The sequence below is a fragment of the Muntiacus reevesi genome, chromosome 11 (assembly GCF_963930625.1).
Source record: "Muntiacus reevesi chromosome 11, mMunRee1.1, whole genome shotgun sequence".
Taxonomy (NCBI): Eukaryota; Metazoa; Chordata; class Mammalia; order Artiodactyla; family Cervidae; genus Muntiacus; species Muntiacus reevesi.
This window is the reverse complement of record NC_089259.1, coordinates 76,525,101-76,544,761: the sequence shown is the minus strand read 5'-3', so window position 1 is coordinate 76,544,761 and position 19,661 is coordinate 76,525,101.

Sequence of the window (19,661 nt, the reverse complement as noted above, 5' to 3'; positions counted from 1 at the left end):
AGATTAGAATATTTCCTTACACCATATACCAGAAGATCTAAAGGTAAGATACAAAACCATAAAACTAGAATAGAGCCTTAGGCAGAATACTCTTTGACATAAATTGCAACAATATATTTTTATGTATCTCCTGAGACAAAAAAACATAAAAGCAAAAATAAGCAAATAGCACCTAATTAAACTTAAAAGCATTTGCACAGCAAAGGAAACCATTGACAAAATGAAAAGACAACCTATAGGAAAAGATACTCAACATTGCTAAGTGTTAGAGAAATGCAAACCAAAACAATGAGGTATTACCTCACAGATGTCAGAATGACTGCTATCAAAAAGTCTGCAAATAAGTATTGGAGAGAGTGTGGTGAAAACGGAACCTTTATACAATGCTGGTGGGAATGCAAATTGGTGCAGCCACTATATAACAGCATAGAGGCGCCTGAAAATCTTAAAATAGAACCATCATCTGACCCAGCAGTTCCATTCCTGAGTATATACATCTGGGGAAAAAATGGAAACAGTAATTCAGAATTGTACATATACCCCAGTGCTCATAGTAATATTATTTGCAACAGCCAAGCTGTGAAAGCAACCCAAGTGTCCATCAACAGATGAATGGATATAGAAGACACAGAATAGTACTCACCCTTAAAAAAGAATGAAATTCTGCCATTTGCAACAATGTGGAAGAATCTATAGAATATGATGCTTATGAAATGTCAAACAGAGACACTTACATGTGGAATCTAAAACATAAAACAAACACAAGTATATAGTGAAACATAAACGGACTCACAAATATAGGAAACAAAGCTAGTGGTTACCAGTAGCGAGAGGGATGGGGAGAGAGAAGGTTAGGGATACGGGGTTAAGAGATACAAACTACTACATATGAAATCAATAAACAGCAAGAATGCATTGTGCAGCATAAGGGATTTTAGGAGAGAGAAATAGATAAATATAAAGAGAGAAATAGACAAATAAGTGTAACAAACATAATGTATATAGGCACATACATATATTTTTATTCAGGAGAGATGCTTAGAAGTTGCATTACTGACTCATACCTCGGTGCAGTTAAAACAGGAATAAATGCTATCAATTTACCTTGCAAAAATTTGGCAGTATATATTTTCACTGATATTGTGAGAGTTTCTTATTGTCCAAAATTTTACAAGAATTCTGCTTGTCAACTCTTTCTCTAGAAGAGAAATAGTGTTGTTTTCTTTTAATTTGGATTATCCTGATTAGCCATGAAATGGAGTATATTTTCACAAATTTATTGACAATCTTTGTTTTTTTTCTTCTATGGTTTGCTTATTTACATCTTCTGTCAAAATATATTTCTTTTTATTTGCTTCTTTTAGGAGCTCTTTGCAAATAATGACTATTGATTGTTTTAAGTGCTAAAACTAATTTATCTCAAGCTGTTTTGACATTTCTTAAAAAGTCATTGAAAGATACTGCTATTTTCAGTTGATTGTTTATCACTAAATCTCTCCAACACTCCAGCAGGTGTTTCTACTACCTCCGTGGGTCTTCTCAACCACTCACCTTATCAAAATGATTACCTTACTTCAAGTTTCAAATAAAATTCTATCATCTCTCTGCAATCTTATTTGTGGCTGTCCTTGATTTTCCATTTCTCTGAATAACTCATTTAGTAGTTACGTTTTTAGCATTTACTTTGTAGTGGTTATATTTCATTTTGACATCTGACACATGAAATGTATTTCCAACTTTATTAAGACATTTGACTTATTAGGCATTATTTGATTGTTAAGAACAGAGGAAACTCAACCTTCCTAATGTAAAATCAGAACCCGTTATATTAAACAATGAATATGCACAGGTTCCTAATAAAGTGAAATGAACAAGCCTTCTATCCCTTGCCCCAGCGGGAGAGTGCTTCTTACTACAGAGCTCCCAGTGGGATCAGGTCGACTCTAGACTGCATGAGAGATCACGATCTTGCTTGGATTCATTCAATGTTCCATTCTTCCCTCTTAGGCTTTCTCTTAGACTTTCTGTTACATACGTGAGTTCATGCCTTAGGCTCTCATGGTACAGAACAAACCCTGAGAAAGAGGGCAGTAAGAATGAAAACTAGGAAGAGATTTTGTTTAATATCACAAGATAAAGGGTTTACCATGGGTTCAATCCCTGGGTTAAGAAGATCCCCTGGAGGAGGAAATGGCAACTCATTCTAGTATTCTTATCTGGGAAATCCCATGGGCAGAGCAACCTGATGAGCTACAGTCTATGGAGTTGCAAAGAGTCGGACATGACTGAGCGGCTAAACAACAATAACATTACAATTTTACTGGGCGAAAGAAGGAAAACAAGTTCCCCTGTCTGTGTTTTTAAACTTGAAGTCAAGACTTTATTTTGAGTTAACTGGATAATTCTCTGATGACGCACAGGTAAACATAGCTTGTAAACTTGATATTGTCTCAGAATTTATCTTTTCTTTCCATCCCCAAGAGAGTGCATATTAGCAAAATCTCAAACCTTAAAAGGAAAGGTCACATAATATTACAAATATAGTTAGACAGATAAGGTTGCAATAAAGTTCATTTAAAATACAAGATAATACAGATGTATATATGCATATGCATGTAATGAAAAAGTTGTTTTCATGTAATGAAAAGTTTTTCTTGACACTATGCTAAATATTTTACATAATATATCTATTGTGACCGTATTATTTAATCAATTTAAGTGTGTGGATTAGTTGTGCAGGTGTGTCTGACTCTATGGAACCCCATGGACTATAGCCCACCAAGCTCTTCTGTCTGTGGAATTCCCTAAGTAAGAATACTGGAGTGGTTAGTCATTCCCTTCCCCAGGAGATCTTCCTTGCCCAGGGATCGAACTTGAATCTGCTGCTTTACAGGCAAACTCTTTACTGTCTGAACCACCAAGTAATTCTCTGAATAAATTCATTCTCATATATTTCTAAATATGACATAGATCGGACTGTTTTGCTAGTAAAATAAATTAGTTTAAAGCTCAATTCAGAGAATTCATAGGATATTCTTATTTTCTCATCGTTAGACTATTTTTTCTCTTCAACAAACACAAGAAATTTATAAAACCTTGATAGTCTATTTGAAAGGTGATAATATGATTAAAAATTAATAAAGAAAAGGCTGACTCAAATATTCATTTTTAAAAAATTTTCCATAAATGTGCTTTTTTAACTGAATAAACCACCCTGAGCAGCTAATTTTGGCAACAAGTGGACACAAATACTGTGTTAAATACCATACCGAATATTGCAAAGGGTTTGGGAGACCAAGAATAACCTTACTAAGGTCCATGGGGACTGAAGAGCAAGGCCATGCCTCGGTATTCATTGTAAAGCATACTTTGACACTGAATGACGTGTGTTTCTTAAAAGCCCTGTCTGTGAGAATTCCCCTGTATTATAAGAACACATGGGCTTTCTTTTTCAAACAAAATGTAAGTAGGTAAAGAAAATGCAACCTGTGTTCATTAAAAGAAATACGCTGCCGTATATCTGGTTGAGCCTCTCTCTATCTTTATCTGATCTACGTATTTTACTAATCTAACCTTAACTACTTTCCTTAATGCGTTTTCCTCCGCATTTGTATTCAACTCCCAGAAAAGTTAATTATGTGAACCTCTTATCTGAAAAGCTCCACTCTCTGAATTAGGCCATGTTTCTCTACATGCACCATGTACATTAAGAACTTCCCATTCTTATCTGAAAACCTTCATTATCCAAATTAAGTCGCTGACCTTCTTTCCATCTTGCTAATTGAGGTTTAATGATATCAGAATTCATATTCTCTGATTTATGAGAATAAAAGGGGGAAAAGCTTCCTGTCTAACTGGACCAAAATATAATCATTACTCATCTGTATGAAATGGTTTGTTTTGTGGTTGTGTAGCGAATTTCCAGTTCAGATCTCTATTTTTTAAAATCATAGAGAATCAAATAAAATCCTAACATCTCTTGATTTTAGAGGGTAACAGCAAGTTCCTTTTGCTTTTGTAAGAATAGTTGATTTACAACATTTGTTAATTTCTGCTCTAGAGCAAAATGATTAAGTTCTACATATAAGCGGAGTTGTTGTCACCAAGTGGGAGGAGGGGAAGGCAGGAATGGATGAGGAGTTTGGGATTAGCAGGTGCAAACTGTTATATACAGAATGAATAAGCAACAAGATCCTCATGTTGGAGGAGGACGATAGTAGCCTGGAGAACTATATTCAATATTCTGTGACAAATCATAATGTGTGTTAGTCAGTCAGTCGTGTCCAACTCTTTGCACCCCATGTAGCCTACCAGGCTTCTCTGTCCCTGGGATTCTCCAGGCAAGAATACTGAAGTGGGTTGTCATGCCCTTCTCCAGGGGATCTTCCTGACCCAGGGATAGAACCCAGGTCTCCTGCATTGCAGGCAGATTCTTAACCATCTGAGCTACCAGTGGAAAAGAATATTAAAATGTATATATAATATATGCTCTGATATCTTTGCCACACTTTTTCTGATGTGGTTCAATTTATCAAGTAGTTAAATTTATTAATATTTCTCTTTATGTTGTCTTACATTTGCGTTATGTTTTGAAAAGACTTTCTTGCTTAAAGGCTTTTTAAATTATCCATGATCTCTTCAGGTTTTTCCCAACCTGGGAGCTGGATGAAGGCTCAGATCCTAGTAGATTTCTTTATGTATTATGTAAATTACTAGGTAGAATATTTATCCTCTTCCTTGTAGACATTTCCCTCAAATTTCAAAAATGTTAAAGGATTTTGTACGTTCATCAAGCACTTTAAATTTATTATTTGTCCAGTGACTTCTGTAGATTCAGGGTCCAAAAATATGGAGATGCAGATTGTAGATAGGAGCTAGGTTACCCTGGTGACGATGGGACTGACAAGGAGGAAGCGGCTGTAATGAAGGCTAAAGATAACGAAGCCTGGAGTAGGACAGAGGTGGTGGGAGGCAGGGATTGACTCTGTGCCTGGCTGTCCGAGTCCCTCCTTTCTGATATGACCGCTGCACCAGTGCCTTAGATGACAGCAGGCATTGGATAGAGCACGAGATGCCCACACTGCCTTGGTGCAATGATTATTATTGGTGGCCCCTTTCCTGGCAACCAGATCTGATTTTATGTTTATTGAAGTTCTATGAAATTCAATTTAGTCTCCTGTCCCCTTGAATCTATGGTTCTTTCCAGTATGCCATCATGGAAAGAACCATACTCAACTGGTATATGGAGCTTTCTAAAATTCTAGGTTACAGTGATATTAAGACTACTTGTGGTCGTGTTTGTCCACTGCTGTAGGTGTTGATTTTGTTAATATGCTTAATTTTGTGTATAATCTCTTCTGTAGACCTAAGGTAAAACACTAGAATGGATGATGATAATTAAGCGAACTCTAAACATCATAAGGGATGGGGAAAGAGCTGCCCGAGCTATTATGCTAATTGGATTTGTTAAAACACAATGAAGTTACTGTAAATAAATGCTTGCAAATGTTCTTTTATGTAACATAACTAAGCTAACAGCCAGCGATTTTACAATGACTTACAAAAGCCATAGTTAGGAAGCTACATGCTTGACTGAAAATCTAATTTCTTAAATTCAAACTGCTAAAATGTATTTAGAGAATATGAAGAGAAGCTTAAGCTTATGTTGTGGCTACAAAAAAGAAATCAGGTATGGTTGCCTCAAAATCATGACACAAGAGCTTTTAAGTAAGATCTAGTCACTGGTAAGAAAATGCTGTGGAATATTTTAGTACTATTGTATTGCAGCATTCCTATTGCCACAAATAATTGAGTTTATGACATATAAATTCTCTAAGTTGAGCATGTGAAAGATCTTAATTAGATATAAATATTTCAAAATTTAAGAGAATGGCGTACATATAATTTCTAGAGATAAATCATTTGTTACTTCATAGTAAATCAAGTTATTGGGGTTTTTTTGTTTTGTTTTCTTTTTTTTGCTAAGTATATGTTTAGTGTTTTGGTTTTTTTTGTTTTTTTTGCATTTATTTAAGTGATGCTTTCTCTGCTTAAGCCACTGCTAAAAATGCAAAATTGCTTTGCAGTGATCCTTTGCAATCTTTCATAAGGCAGGATTTTTTCGATCCTCTTTAAAAATCAAAAACTACTCTGAGGACCAGAAGGAAGAACCAGGGTCGCACACGGAGTCTGCAGGAAGACGCCGACACGCCAAAATCTTAGCCTCATGTGATCCTGGTTTATTGTGGGTGTATTTTTGAACAAGTACTATGTTTCTATGACATATATTTGATGTCAACTAAAGATGGTAGAAGAATATTTTAAACCTGAAATTATGAAAAACTGATATTTTAGCATCTAAGTAAAAATCTGTACGCTTACACATTTTTCTTAGGATTCTAGTTCTTTGTTTCTTTTTATTTATTTTTTGACTACTAAAGTCATTAGGGTATATTAGAGTCAGTATATCTTGGCATTTTCACTAATAACAACCTAAGAGAGTAATCAAGTCAATAAGATGAAAACAGATTTGAATACCTCTTAAAATTTTCAAAAACAAAAAACTCATTCAGATTAATCTCAATAGTTCCTAGGTTTCTTTTTGTTTGTTTGTTTATTTTTAGTTGTTGAGAACTTAAATTTTCTTAAAACTCAGAAAGCATTTTCTCCCTTCATTTTCTTGAAAGGCATGTCTACTTAGGTCTTAATAAATGCTAAATCAATTTATTCATGCTTTCATAAACTTTAAATTACATAAATATCTCAAAAATATTATAAAAATAAATATTATAGTAAAAAATGCAGTATTATTATTCTTACAGTTAGAACCGATATTCTCAATGACCAATAAAAAATATTTGGAAATATATTTGTAAAAATTTACATCACCCAAATAATGAAAATAGTAGTAATTTTCTAAAACAGTTGTTCAAAGATATTTCATTTCTTTGTTGTCCAAGTTCTTCCTTAAATATTAAATGACTTCAACATTATCTATTTCAAACTGAAATAGAGATAATATTCTAAATAACCTTTTTTTTCATAATGAACATGAACTTTTTAGACTATCTGGGTTCTAGATCCTTCTCAATCATTTATTTTTAGCTCTTTAAATTGAGAAAATTAAAATATCTTAAGCATCCATTTCATTTCCTCAGTTTAAAAATTCAGTGTAGAACTATTCATGCCTCAGGACCTTTGAACAAATATGAAATAAACTATAAAATATATGTCATTTCTGAAGTGCTAAGTACATAAAATCTATTACAAAGACTTTTTTTTAGTATGAAATGGGAGACAATAATGGTTCCTCAGTTTTTACTTTCACATGTGAAATAAGACATCAATACATTTCTTGGTGGATGTAAATTTAATGGTTACAAAACTTTGGATGGAAATACCAGAAGATGTGATTACTTCAGCTTAGTTGTATGTCTGATTCTCTTTCCTGCACCCGGGATTTTTAGGCAAAAATAATTCCATCACTGAGACTTAAGGTAAAAAATAGCTGAGAAAATGACTGAAGAGATAGTTCTGTGTCCACATTTGATCAACACCCAAAAGTCTTACCATTAAATGTGTTGAGGTCAAGTTCTCCACTATCCCCTTATGATAAAGTGCTGAAAGGTCAGAAGCCGTAGCGGGAGAAAAAGTTTTATAATCATAACAATTAAAAATCACCACTGCTATTGCAAATATATAGTGTTTTAAAATGTACCAATATCACAAGGAAGGGTTTTCTGATAATATGAAAATCTATTTGTATGCAAGTGACAAGAGAGTATCTTGAAATCATTTAGAATCTGCTTGCTATCAGGTCATCTGGGTTTTGCAAATTAAAGGTATATATACTTTTGTCTCATATAAAAATGAAATATTTGTTCCCACTCTTTAAAATTCTTAGACTAGTGTTCCTTCCTTGGTCAGGTGCCCTTTAAATATATAAGATTCTTATATCAAATAAAAAGGCAATCACCACTTACTGAGACAGAAATCATCCCAAATTTAATGAAACTTGCATGGTACTATTAGCTGTACTCTTGTGACAGACTAGCAAATATTTTAACGAGTGAGATAAAGCTCGGCCCCAAACCTCCAACATGTTAGCAGCACCTCACGGAAATGTGGAGAAAGGGGGTTATGCAGAGTTCAAATGTGGGCCCGCCTCTTCCCCCACCAGATTAAAGGCAAAAGTAGAAGAGAAGGCCTTTCATATTTTGAAAAAATAAATAAATAAATGCAGTGCACGTGAAATAGGAACTAAAAATATTATGTGTGTAACAATTATTTGAAAGATTGAGTATAACATTTCAGGGACTATGACAGCTGTAATAAATTCAGTCAAATTGGCTCAAATATAATTATGTCAATTATACTCCACAGAAGCCTGTGCTCCAGTCCCATGGTCAGTGGCTTTATTGTTTATAATATGCCAGCCTCCACTTTATCTCTATTACACAAATGGAAATTCTCTTCAGAATCTCATAAAGCGAATTCATGCTGAAGCTACATTCCTTGAACTCTAACCTGACAGGCCTACATCACCTTAAAACTAGATTCGGTGTTATGTTTTGGATTTGCATTATATTTGAGGATCTTGGAAAATAATAAGTATGATTCAGCATGATATTATGTGTTTGTCTCATTTCCATGAGTTGAGCCACCAGACTTAGATGCCGTTAAGCCTCTAAAAAGCAGGAAACTAAAGAACACGCCCACAGAAAATTAGTTGTACTGTGGGACTGTTTCCTGTAACATAATTTAATTTGTTTGGTCTTAAAGCAAAGTCAATTAATAAGTATAGCAAATGGAAAGATTTTTTGCTACTACTAATATTTCATGCTACTGCAGTGTCCTTATTTATTATTATTATTTTTCTTTGAGATCTTTAAACAACTTATTTGCTATATCAATAGCCCAGGAAAAATTGCTAAAGGAATCAAGCGCTCAAGTTACAGAGTGAAAAGATAAAGGTATATCTTAAAATCATTAGAACCGTCATTTGCCTAGCTAGCAATGTTTTGCTTCTATTGCTTGCATCTTATATTAAATTAATTTTATAGTGAAAGATGGAAGAATAAATGAAAGACCATTAGTCATAATACTTTTTCAGGTAGTAGATTTTAAACTTGATACAACCAATTAGGTTGAACTTATGAATATTTACACCATGCCCAGTGTTGTAGTAAGTACAGAAAAAGACATATTCTCATATCCGTGAATTTCAGTTGTGTGTCCTTAAACAGTAAATATTTATCTCAGTCTTTAATGCAATAGTACACATGTAGGTGCTAATCAAAATGCTCACACATAGAAGATATTCTACAAAGTTTAGTTTCTTTTCACTTTCCATAGGGAATAAAAATGAAACTTCTCTCTATGGTTTTCTAACCAGCCAGAAAGTGGAAGCTACAGACAAATCAAGATATTTCACACGGCTTCCACTGTGCTTTATTAGAAATGACCCACCCTGTGTTGAGCATGTCAAAATTAGTTTTAACCCAAAAATTGCTTGAGTAAGCTTCAGTATGTTTCTTTTTCCTGCTATCATTTATTGTTTGGTCATCTTAAAGTTAACAACAACAACAACAAGAAGATCATTATCTTCAGTTCGTCTCCCACCCTCACTCACACCCCAATCTCACCACAGTTTAGGTCCCTATAGCTCTACAATCTTACTCTTCAAGTTGGCTTTTGGGTTTGGAGATGAGAAAGAAAGGACGTGTAGTTCCTTTTAAAAGCATAGACCTTAGTACCAATCTATGCTGCTTTTATACTTTTAGAAACAAACATAAATTTGTTAGGGAAAATGGCAGCCAAGAAACTGATTTCACCATTAGCACGCAGCCTTCTCTGCAATGGCCAGACAGCACTTCTCAGTATCAATTCTTTTTGGTGCTCTCCCCAATGAGCTGTCTCCAGACACTGGGATAAAAGTAAATGTGTTTCTAGCGAAGCTTCCAAGCCAGACAGGGACTGAGAGCTACACAGAGACCCGTACCATGCCCTCATCTACAAGCAGCAGACCTGGGGAACGGAAGGCTCCGAGCCACATGCTGCAAGCTTGGGGAGAGCCTCCCTCGCTGCACCCTGACCTCCTGAACCGAAGCTGGCGGGCAGTCAGCGGGAGGCCTGCGGCTGTGCCCCAGCCCGGAGCTGACGGGTGAGCCGGAGCAGCAGTGACAGGCTGCTCTGATGTGGCTGTCATCTGGCCCATTTTCTACACAAACCATCAACATAATTCACTCTAAAGGGCTCTCCGAGAGGACCTAACGCTTTTTTTCTTTCTTCCCTTGTACAGTGCAGAATTTAGGACAGCTTATTTTAATTCGATGACCTGCACCATGATCTAATAAGGGACAGCTGTGGCAGCTAAATCCCTGGGCTATTTATTGTCAATTAGAATGAATCCTAAATAAACTGCCTTCATTCTAAACCTGACCCATTCTTGAACGGTAGGCGAAAACGACACTTACAAACGGAAACGCCGGGAAACGGAAGAAAGAGCCAATGGAATGTGAAAACCGTGAGAGAGGGGAGTCTTCAAACAAAATTAGAAGGACGAGTGGTGATAATGACATTTTGATGTCAAATAATTGCCATTGAAATGTTGGTATTGGGGAGCATAACCATGGGAGGGAACACAAAGAAATAATATCAAGATGTCAAAAAATGTACCACGTTATTAGAGTTACACTAAAATAAATGCATTCAATTTGAAGAGAAAAGTCTTTATTCAAATACAGGGGTTAAAATGGCCTAGAGCAGTGAATCATAATACTTTTCTGTCTGGTATTCATAATAGATAAACATTTTCCAGGAAGACCTAGGACACCAGTACATAAATCCATATATATATGTGTGTGTGTGTGCATGTTGAAAGTCTCCTAAAATAATATTTACTTTGTCCTGTGTGACACACTCTTGGTCTGTATTCTTTTCTGTTTTTCTCATATTCAAAGAAATGCTAATCACAACTCATCAACTTCATTTGATGATCTCCTCAAGCACCAGGACCCACTGTTTGAAAAATTGTACTCCAGAACCAAGAAACACAATATGGAAGTTTCTAAAGAAAATTGGAAGCATTTTGAAATACTGATAGTCAAAGAGAATTTATCAGCCCAACGGAGAGCCAAGTACATTGTGGGCCTATGCAAAAGTAATTTATGGGACATTGTTTACTGCTTTCTTGAGTGTGGAGGGCATGGTAAAAAAACGTTAGGAAATTAACATGGGAGCGTGTGACTGTTATCCTTAAGCCTAGCTGTCCATTAACTTCTAAGCTCTTCTCACTTAAGTTTATAATACATGAAACTAGTGATTTCTTGCTGTCCTTGGCAACTCCCCTAGGAATAAATACTTGAAGTGATAATGATGCCACATCACATCAAAATGCAAGAACACTTCAGGTCTTGAAATTCCGATGATTTTCCCTATTTGGTAGAAATAGAAAACATTTCAAAGGATGCAGATTGATAGAAATGTATTGAGACTGCAAGACAGTTTTGAAAGTGTAAGGGCAAACTTGGTAAGTAGAATCACTTAAAGAGATCTGCTCTCCCTCCTGGAGGACCAAATCTCTAGAAGGCTGGTCAGTTTGGATCACTTGCTGTCTACCGTTATCTGGAACTCAGGCAGACCTAGGGGTCAGTTGAAGCTGGGCAGGCTGTTGTGTCGGGCCTTCTACCTATAAAGGACAGGCTTATGGACGCGGCTGCAGGGCAGGGGGAGGAAGGAGGGGGTGTGATGACGGAGAGAGCAACATGGAAACATACACTATCACGTGTGAAATAGACAGCCAGTGGGAATTTGCTGCATGACTCGGGAACTCAGCCCAGGGCTCGGTCACTTGGTAACAACCTAGAGGGGTGGGGTGGGGACGGAGGTGGGATGGGGAGGGAGGTGGGATGGGTAGGGAGGTGGGATGGAGGGCCACGTAAGGGGGACATGGGGATACCTATGGCTGATGCATGCTGGTGTTTGGTAGAAACCAACACAACACTGTAAAGTAATTATCTTTCCACTAAGAATAAAATTTTTTAAAAAGACATGATGGACGCTCACGCCTCTGAACTTCCTACAGGGAAACACATTCTCCCTGCTGAGACTGAGGCCCTAGAATTTCGTTGTCATTTCCTCAGCCCAAAAGGTCTCCAGTGCCCTTATTAATAGGCTGGGTTTTCATCTGAAATCTCCAAATTTCTTCATATGCATGTAAGATACTCTATCAATTCTTTTGGTTTCTTTCATGTTAAAAAGTTAAAACTGCCAAGAAACAAGAAAATATGTCATATAAGCCGTGAAGTCTAAGTGTCATTTTAAAAAATTCTAGCTCTAATCTTACTGCACACGGAACAAAGGACTGGTTCAAAATTAGGGAAGGGGTACATCAAGGCACTGAGGACAGTTACTACAGTCATGGCATTAAAAGACACGTGCTACTTGGAAGGAAAACTATGAAAAACCTAGACAGCAGATAAAAAAGGAGGGATATCACCTTGCTGACAAAGGTCCATATAGTCAAAGCTGTGGTTTTTCCAGTGGTCATGTATGGACGTGAGAGTTGGACCATAAAGAAGGCTGAGCACCAAAGAATCTTTCTAACTATGGTGCTGGAGAAGACTTTTGAGAGTCCCTTGGACTGCAAGGAGAGTCAACCAGTCCATCCTAAACAAAATCAACTCTGAATATTACTGGAAGGACTGATGCTGAAGCTGAAACTCCAATAGTTTGGCCACCTGATGCAAAGACCTGACTCATTGGAAAAGACCCTGATGCTGGGAAAGATTGAGGCAGGAGGAGCTGTTTGGATGGCATCACCAACTCAATGGACATGAGTGTGAGTAAACTCTGGAAGACAATGGAAGGAGAAGTCTGGCATGCTGCAATCCATTGGGTCTCAAAGATTAGGACACTTGGTGATTGAACAACAGCAACATGGGAGTAAGTGAATAACATATACAATAAATTCATATAAAGAAAAGCAATTAAACTGAGTGAATTTGATCTTCATATCAAAATGAATAAACTTTGAAAACAATATTGATTACAAAGCAGGTTTCAAGAAGATATTTATCTCATGATAGCATGTATATGAAACTTTAAAAAATGGTACACATATTTTATGGATACCCACAGCCAATAGAGACAAAAATAAAATTAGCTTAAGAATGGAGGCTTTTGCTAGAAAAGGAAGGAATAGAATGGAAGAGAAAGCAGCTACAAAAAATTAACTGTATACGAATGCTGAGATAATTACTCCACAGATTCAACCTTTATTTTTTCTGAGCTAAAGCTGTGTGGACATCTCGCATGCTACCCTCTCTGCCTTTCTGTGGGTTTGCCATAGTTTGTGATACAAACAGATTCATACAATAAATCTTTAAAAGTTAACAGGTTAAACTAATCCAATATTCATTTTGAAATATCAGTTTACCATTCTTTAATGTTTACGGGGATAGTTCTAGCCCCTCCTGCAAGAGTATTGTACGGGTTGGGTCACATATGTGACAAATCTGTTTACAGTAAGTGCAATAAAATAAGACGCTGTTTCTATTCTTACTGTAAATTGAACCCAGATGTTTTCTCATGCTTCCTTTTGTTTTCTGAATGAAAAACATAATTGGGGCAAGTGCAGCCAGTTGCAGCGCTTGCAGGCCTGCCAGACTGATGGCCAACACGTAGACTGTGGAGCTTCGCTTCGGCGTTCTGAAACCTGCCTTTTGCAAAGGCCTGCCTCCACCAGGGCTTTCTCCATCCGGCCTGTGACCGCTCAGTGACTGGACTGAAGCTGCAGCAGCGTGCTTCACAGACAGCAAGTCGGCCTTGGGTGACGGTGATGGGAAAAGAGAATCACCTGACAAGGTCATCTAGTTTCCTAAATTATTTCAGATTTTAAAACAAAACGATGCTCCAGACCATCCAGTAAGGGCAGTACTGTGAGTGCTGGCATCCTTCAACTGCTCTTTTGACTTAAAGAATGTTATTCTAAATGCAGAAGCATGTTATAAAAACTGCTATGGACAGTGGCCTTTTCCCAAAATAGTATGTTATAAAGATCTGGAAGGTAATCATTTTCCAACTCCTAGATATAATCGATTTCTCTACGAAAATGCCCTCATTTCACTTCTTGTTACATTAGTATTATCAGTATATTTGCTAATGTTTATGTTGACTGGGAATTTTGCTTGTTTCGGGCTGGCACCATCAGGAAAATATTTCCTAGAAAGGAGACTTGAAACTTAGAGAAAACCATTTCTAGCCACCCTGTAGACAGGGCTAGTTACTTAATTAAATTCTGCCCCCAAATTTTCAAGTAGAAGTTTGCTGAGAGGAACATCTTTTGCAGATAGAAAGCTCAGTTCAAGGAGAGACTTCAGCCCTCCTATACCTGTTCTCTCTGCTCCTCAGGCTGACCCATGGAAGTCTGGCAGGAAACACGAGGCCTGCAACAGGAAGACCACGCTTGCGTCTGGCTCAGAGATGACATTCTTAATTAGCTGCTTAATTAGTCTCTTTCAGGGCTTCCAATTAGAAAGAGACCATTATCTCATATATTATCTCATTATTATCATGTATTATCATGTATTATCTCATTATCTCATGTATTTAGACCTATCTCTTGACAGGGTTCTACTCCTGGTTGCTGTGGGTTAGTTGCTAAGTCACGTCCAACTCTTTTGCTACCTCATGGACTGTAGCCCACCAGGCTCTTCTGTCCATGGAATTCTCCAGGCAAGAATACTGGAGAAGATTGCCATTTCCTTCTCCAGGGGATCTTCCTGACCCAGGACTTGAACCCATGTCTCCTGCATTGATAGGCGTATTCTTTACCACCAAACCACCAGGGAAGCCCTATTGTTGATGGGAACACAACCCTAGCTGATACACAAAAATAGCCCTCAGCCAATTTGTCAACTAGTTCCCCGTCTACGCCTCTGACATTTTTCTGCACAATAGATGCAAGCTATAATCATTTAGGTTACATGTGTCCATATCTTTGCTAAGCGCACCTGAGACATGTATTTTTTCAGGACACAAAATGCTAGCATGAGCAAATGAAATTCCCTGCTTCAAACAGATGGGCAAGGTATGCTGGATAAAATGACCTAAAGTGGTCCTTTGTGGTGTCAGACTCTCCATCTATAATGCTAGTGTGAGATCATATTGATAATGGAAAGACAGATGATGCTGCTTTTTAAATTTATTTTTAATCGGAGGATAATTGCTTTATAATATTTTATTGGTTTCTCCCATATATCAACACGAATCATTCATGGGTGTATATGTCCCCTCCGCCTTGAACCTCCCTTCCACCTCCCACCCCACCCCACCCCTCTAGGTGGTCGCAGAGCACCAGCCTGAGCATCCTGGGTCATACGGCATGCTCCCACTGGCTGCCTATTTTACATCCGGTAGTGTATATAGGTTCCAATGCTACTCGCTCAATTCGTCCACCCCTCCCTTTCCCCCGCTGTGTCCACAAGAAGGTTCTCTGTATCTGCATCTCCACTGCTGCCCTACAAATAGTTTCATCAGTAGATGGTGCTGTTTTAAAGTGACTTTTCAGAGGTTTTAGACCTATGCCCACTCATCACTGCAGCCATATCAGTCATTGATAAATTTGGTCACATTTTTGTTTTCCATGCAGCGCCTCACGGTGCCATGACTTCAATACAGGCAAGAGTTACCTGCTTTACTAAGAAAAGCGGAGTTGAAGTGGCTCCCAATCCATTTCTCCTAGACATGCCTTCTCCCTAGTTTTCTTTCTGCCACTGCCTTTCCTGTACTATAGATATTTGTCTCTCTATGGAGTGAATGATCTTCTGCTTTAAAAAATATATTGGTAAAGTTTCATGTAACAATCACCTTAGCTGTGTTGAGAATGGGAAGTCTCATGCTATAAGATGATAGTGAGAGTTATAATTCAAAGCCAGTGACTACCTCTGGCACATTCACTGCTCTTAATATATTTTTGTTGCTTGTGGGGTCAACAGATGCCCCGGATTAAATCGCAGCCTCTGTCATAATGCTGACTCTGCTTTAGCATCCCTCTGTCTTCCAGTTTCTCTTGCCAAAGACAGAAAGGCTGCCCAGCCTCAGCAAAGAGAGCATCATTTCTGATTGACTTAATAAGAAATGTTATTTGCCTTGTTTGGAGCAATATGCCATGTGTAAGTGAAAAATAAAGAGATCACCAACTGCAGTTTAATCTTTATTTTATTTATTTATTATCAACTTTATTTTGGGGGGTGGGGGGACAGGTAGAGTGGGAAACTGCAGAATAGCACCAGGAGGTAAATTAGTGAAGGCTCTTAAGTCTTTTTCAGTTAGAAATAATCAAATTGCAAACAGAACGAATTGTATAACCACTGACAAGGAGCTACCTAAAAACATTATTCAGGTGCAAATTCCTGGCATCTCTGTGGCTCAGAAATGTTCAAATTGAACCATTTACATTATAGACAATGCATGTTCTTACAGTATAACATACACCATTTTCCTCAATAAATACTACAAAGTTCATTCATTTGTTGAATATATTTTTATTTTCTCCTAATGGAAATTCCCATACCTTTCTCTCAGGATTAACTCAGATTACCTGCTATTAAATTTTGATCTGAGTTAGGTAAAGTTCAAGGTGATATATTAAACACTAACTTAAAATCAGTATTTTGTAGCATTTAACTTTACTACAAAAATATGCATATATGTGACAGTGAAATGCTTCTGAAAACTGACATTAATAGCATCAAGAAAAGATATTTCTACAAATACATGAAGTAATTAGTTTAATAAATGATAATTCATGAAAGTTTTAATATACAATAAAACCTAGCTATATTTTCAGTATATCATATTTATATCTTCTTGGAATTTATACTCAGAGTCACAGATGATGCCTGAAAGAAAATATTTTCTTGACAGTTAATATTATTGTCATATTTTATCATAAATTAAAATAAAATGCATGATATATTTTCATTGATTCATCTCATCTTTAATGAAATTGAATTCCTGGATTTCTCCATTCTGAACTGACTCTAAATGGTGAGAACTCTAATCAGCAGTCTAAACACTGTTCACAAATACTTAATCAGGACCAAAGCCATCCCATGTCAGACACCTTATGGGCACTTACTCTTTCCTTCAATTTTGTTCAAAATTTTCAAAGTCTGGAGATTCTTTCTAGACCCTTCCTGAGCCCATAAACTAGTTTAGGTTTTTATAAGTTAGATTTCTGCATGAAGATTATTGTTAAGTTTCCCAGGGCAGAAGTGTGGGCTGTATGTTATTATTTAGAATGGTATTATTTTTTCTAATTGATTGCAACACTGCAATAAATCAAACCCCTTGAGTTTATGCTAAGTGTAATCTTATCTAAATCAAGGCAAAACTCAAGTTCTAATAGCAGAAGAAACACTCAAGTGAAAAAGCAGTACATCATTAAAATGACAGATGTTACACAGGTTTTCTGATGGATTGAACAACAAAAAGGAAAATAATAGGGAGATGGATATCTTCAAGAGAAAATAGGATGAGTTTGATACGTCATGCTGCTCATTGCCAGATAAAATATATAGTTCTATTAATTATATTTCTCAAATTAGCAAAGATGAAAGAGATGGGTGAGCACACAGCAGAGAAACCAAGAATCCAACAATGGTCCTCTGAACAGACTTCCAGACTTTAACATTGACACCTGCTGGGTGACATTGGAGGATCATTCAGTCTCTCCTTGTCTCTTTTTACTGAAGCATATCATTACTTTGATGAACGTGTTTCCATTTCTTACTGAGATATTGGGAATTAACTGTAATTCACAGAGAAATCACAAAATGCCTATACATTTTTCATCTATTAATACACTAGACTTTCCCATAACTTTTATCCAGAACGAAGACTTAGGAGAACTGGTGCTAAGGTTTTCTGTTAATGAAAAATAATTTCAACATACTGAAGAAAGAAAATCTGACCCTCAGGCATCCCTCTGCTCATCAGTGGGTGAGACTTTTCCAGCAACAGGACTAGTGCTGCCTCGGTTTGCTTTTCAGGCACTAAGACGTGGAGAAGGGTGTCCCTGGAGGTTCAGTGGTAAACAACCTGCATGTCATGCAGGAGACATGAGTTGGATACCTGGATTGGGGAGATCACCTGGAGGAGGAAATGACAACCCACTCCAGTGCTCTTGCCTGGGAAATCCCATGGCAACAGGAGCCTGGTGGGCTACAGTCTATGGGGTCACGAAGGAGTCAGACATGATTCAGCCACTAAGCAGCTAGAAGCAGAGAGACTTCTTTCTGCGCAGGACCAGCCATCCCCTGCATCAGAGCTCCCCGCCACATGGCATATTCTCCTGTTACTTGTCAGGTGTTGAGCTGACATAGTTTCAATGGGCTCAGGAGGAAAAGGAAAAGGCACGCTTTTCAAGGTTTCACTTCCTTCCTTCTCCTCCTCTTACCCTTGACTTCTCCCTTCATTTCTCCTTAATCTTCTCAATCTTTTCCAGTAAACCTTACGTGGATATTACACAAAATGTCACTCTCAATTCTTTCCAACTTGGAAAAAGTGAAGATGTGAGCAGTAAAGAAACAGACTTCAAACTTTTTTTTTCTAACACCACAAATATCAAGACATATTTTATGGCACACTTCAATGAAGAAAGAAAACTTTCCAAACATCTGCAAAATAAATGCAAATAATTATCCTTGCTTTTAAATTCATTTATGTTTAACTAAAAATGAATTCACTTTCATTCACTTTATAATTGGAATTTTTACTTTTTTAAAAATTATGTGAAAAATATTGGGCGCCTAAAAATCTCAAATTTTGCACAGAAATAGTGGTATTATGCTTTTATTTAACAATATTCACTTTGTTTTTCTTTCCTTTTTTTTTTCATTTGTTTTTATTAGTTGGAGGCTGACTCTTGAGAGTCCCTTGGACTGCAAAGAGATCCAACCAGTCCATCCTGAAGGAGATCAGTCCTGGGTGTTCATTGGAAGGACTGATTCTGAAGCTGAAACTCCAATACTTTGGCCACCTCATGTGAACAGTTGACTCACTGGAAAAGACCCTGATGCTGGGAGGGATTGGGGGCAGAAGGAGAAGGGGGTGACAGAGGATGAGATGGTTGGATGGCATCACCGACTCGATGCGCATGAGTTTGAGTGGACTCCGGGAGTTGGTGATGGATAGGGAGGCCTGGCGTGCTGCGATTCATGGGGTCACAAAGAGTCGGACACGACTGAGCGACTGAACTAAACTGAACTGAACCGAATTACTTTACAGTATTGTAGTGGTTTTTGCCATATCAAAAGTGCTAAATAGATGGATGGACTGAGACGTACACCCACACACAGCACTGGAGAGACCCTATGAATCAGATATCCTCTCTCTTTTCAAAGTCTTTGACTACCTTCCTAGCTCTCAGAGTAAAAGCTATAGATCTACAAAGCCCACCATTTTCTCTAACCACACCCTCCCCTCCCCCACCCCAACCTTTCCCTCGTCTTAACGTAGTGACTTCATCTGCTCCGACTGCATCCTTACTGCCCCAGATCAGGACATTGATCAAGACCTTTTAATTAAGACTTCCCCGGTGGCTCAGACAGTAAAGAGCATCTGCCTAAAATGAAGGAGACCCGGGTTCAATCCCT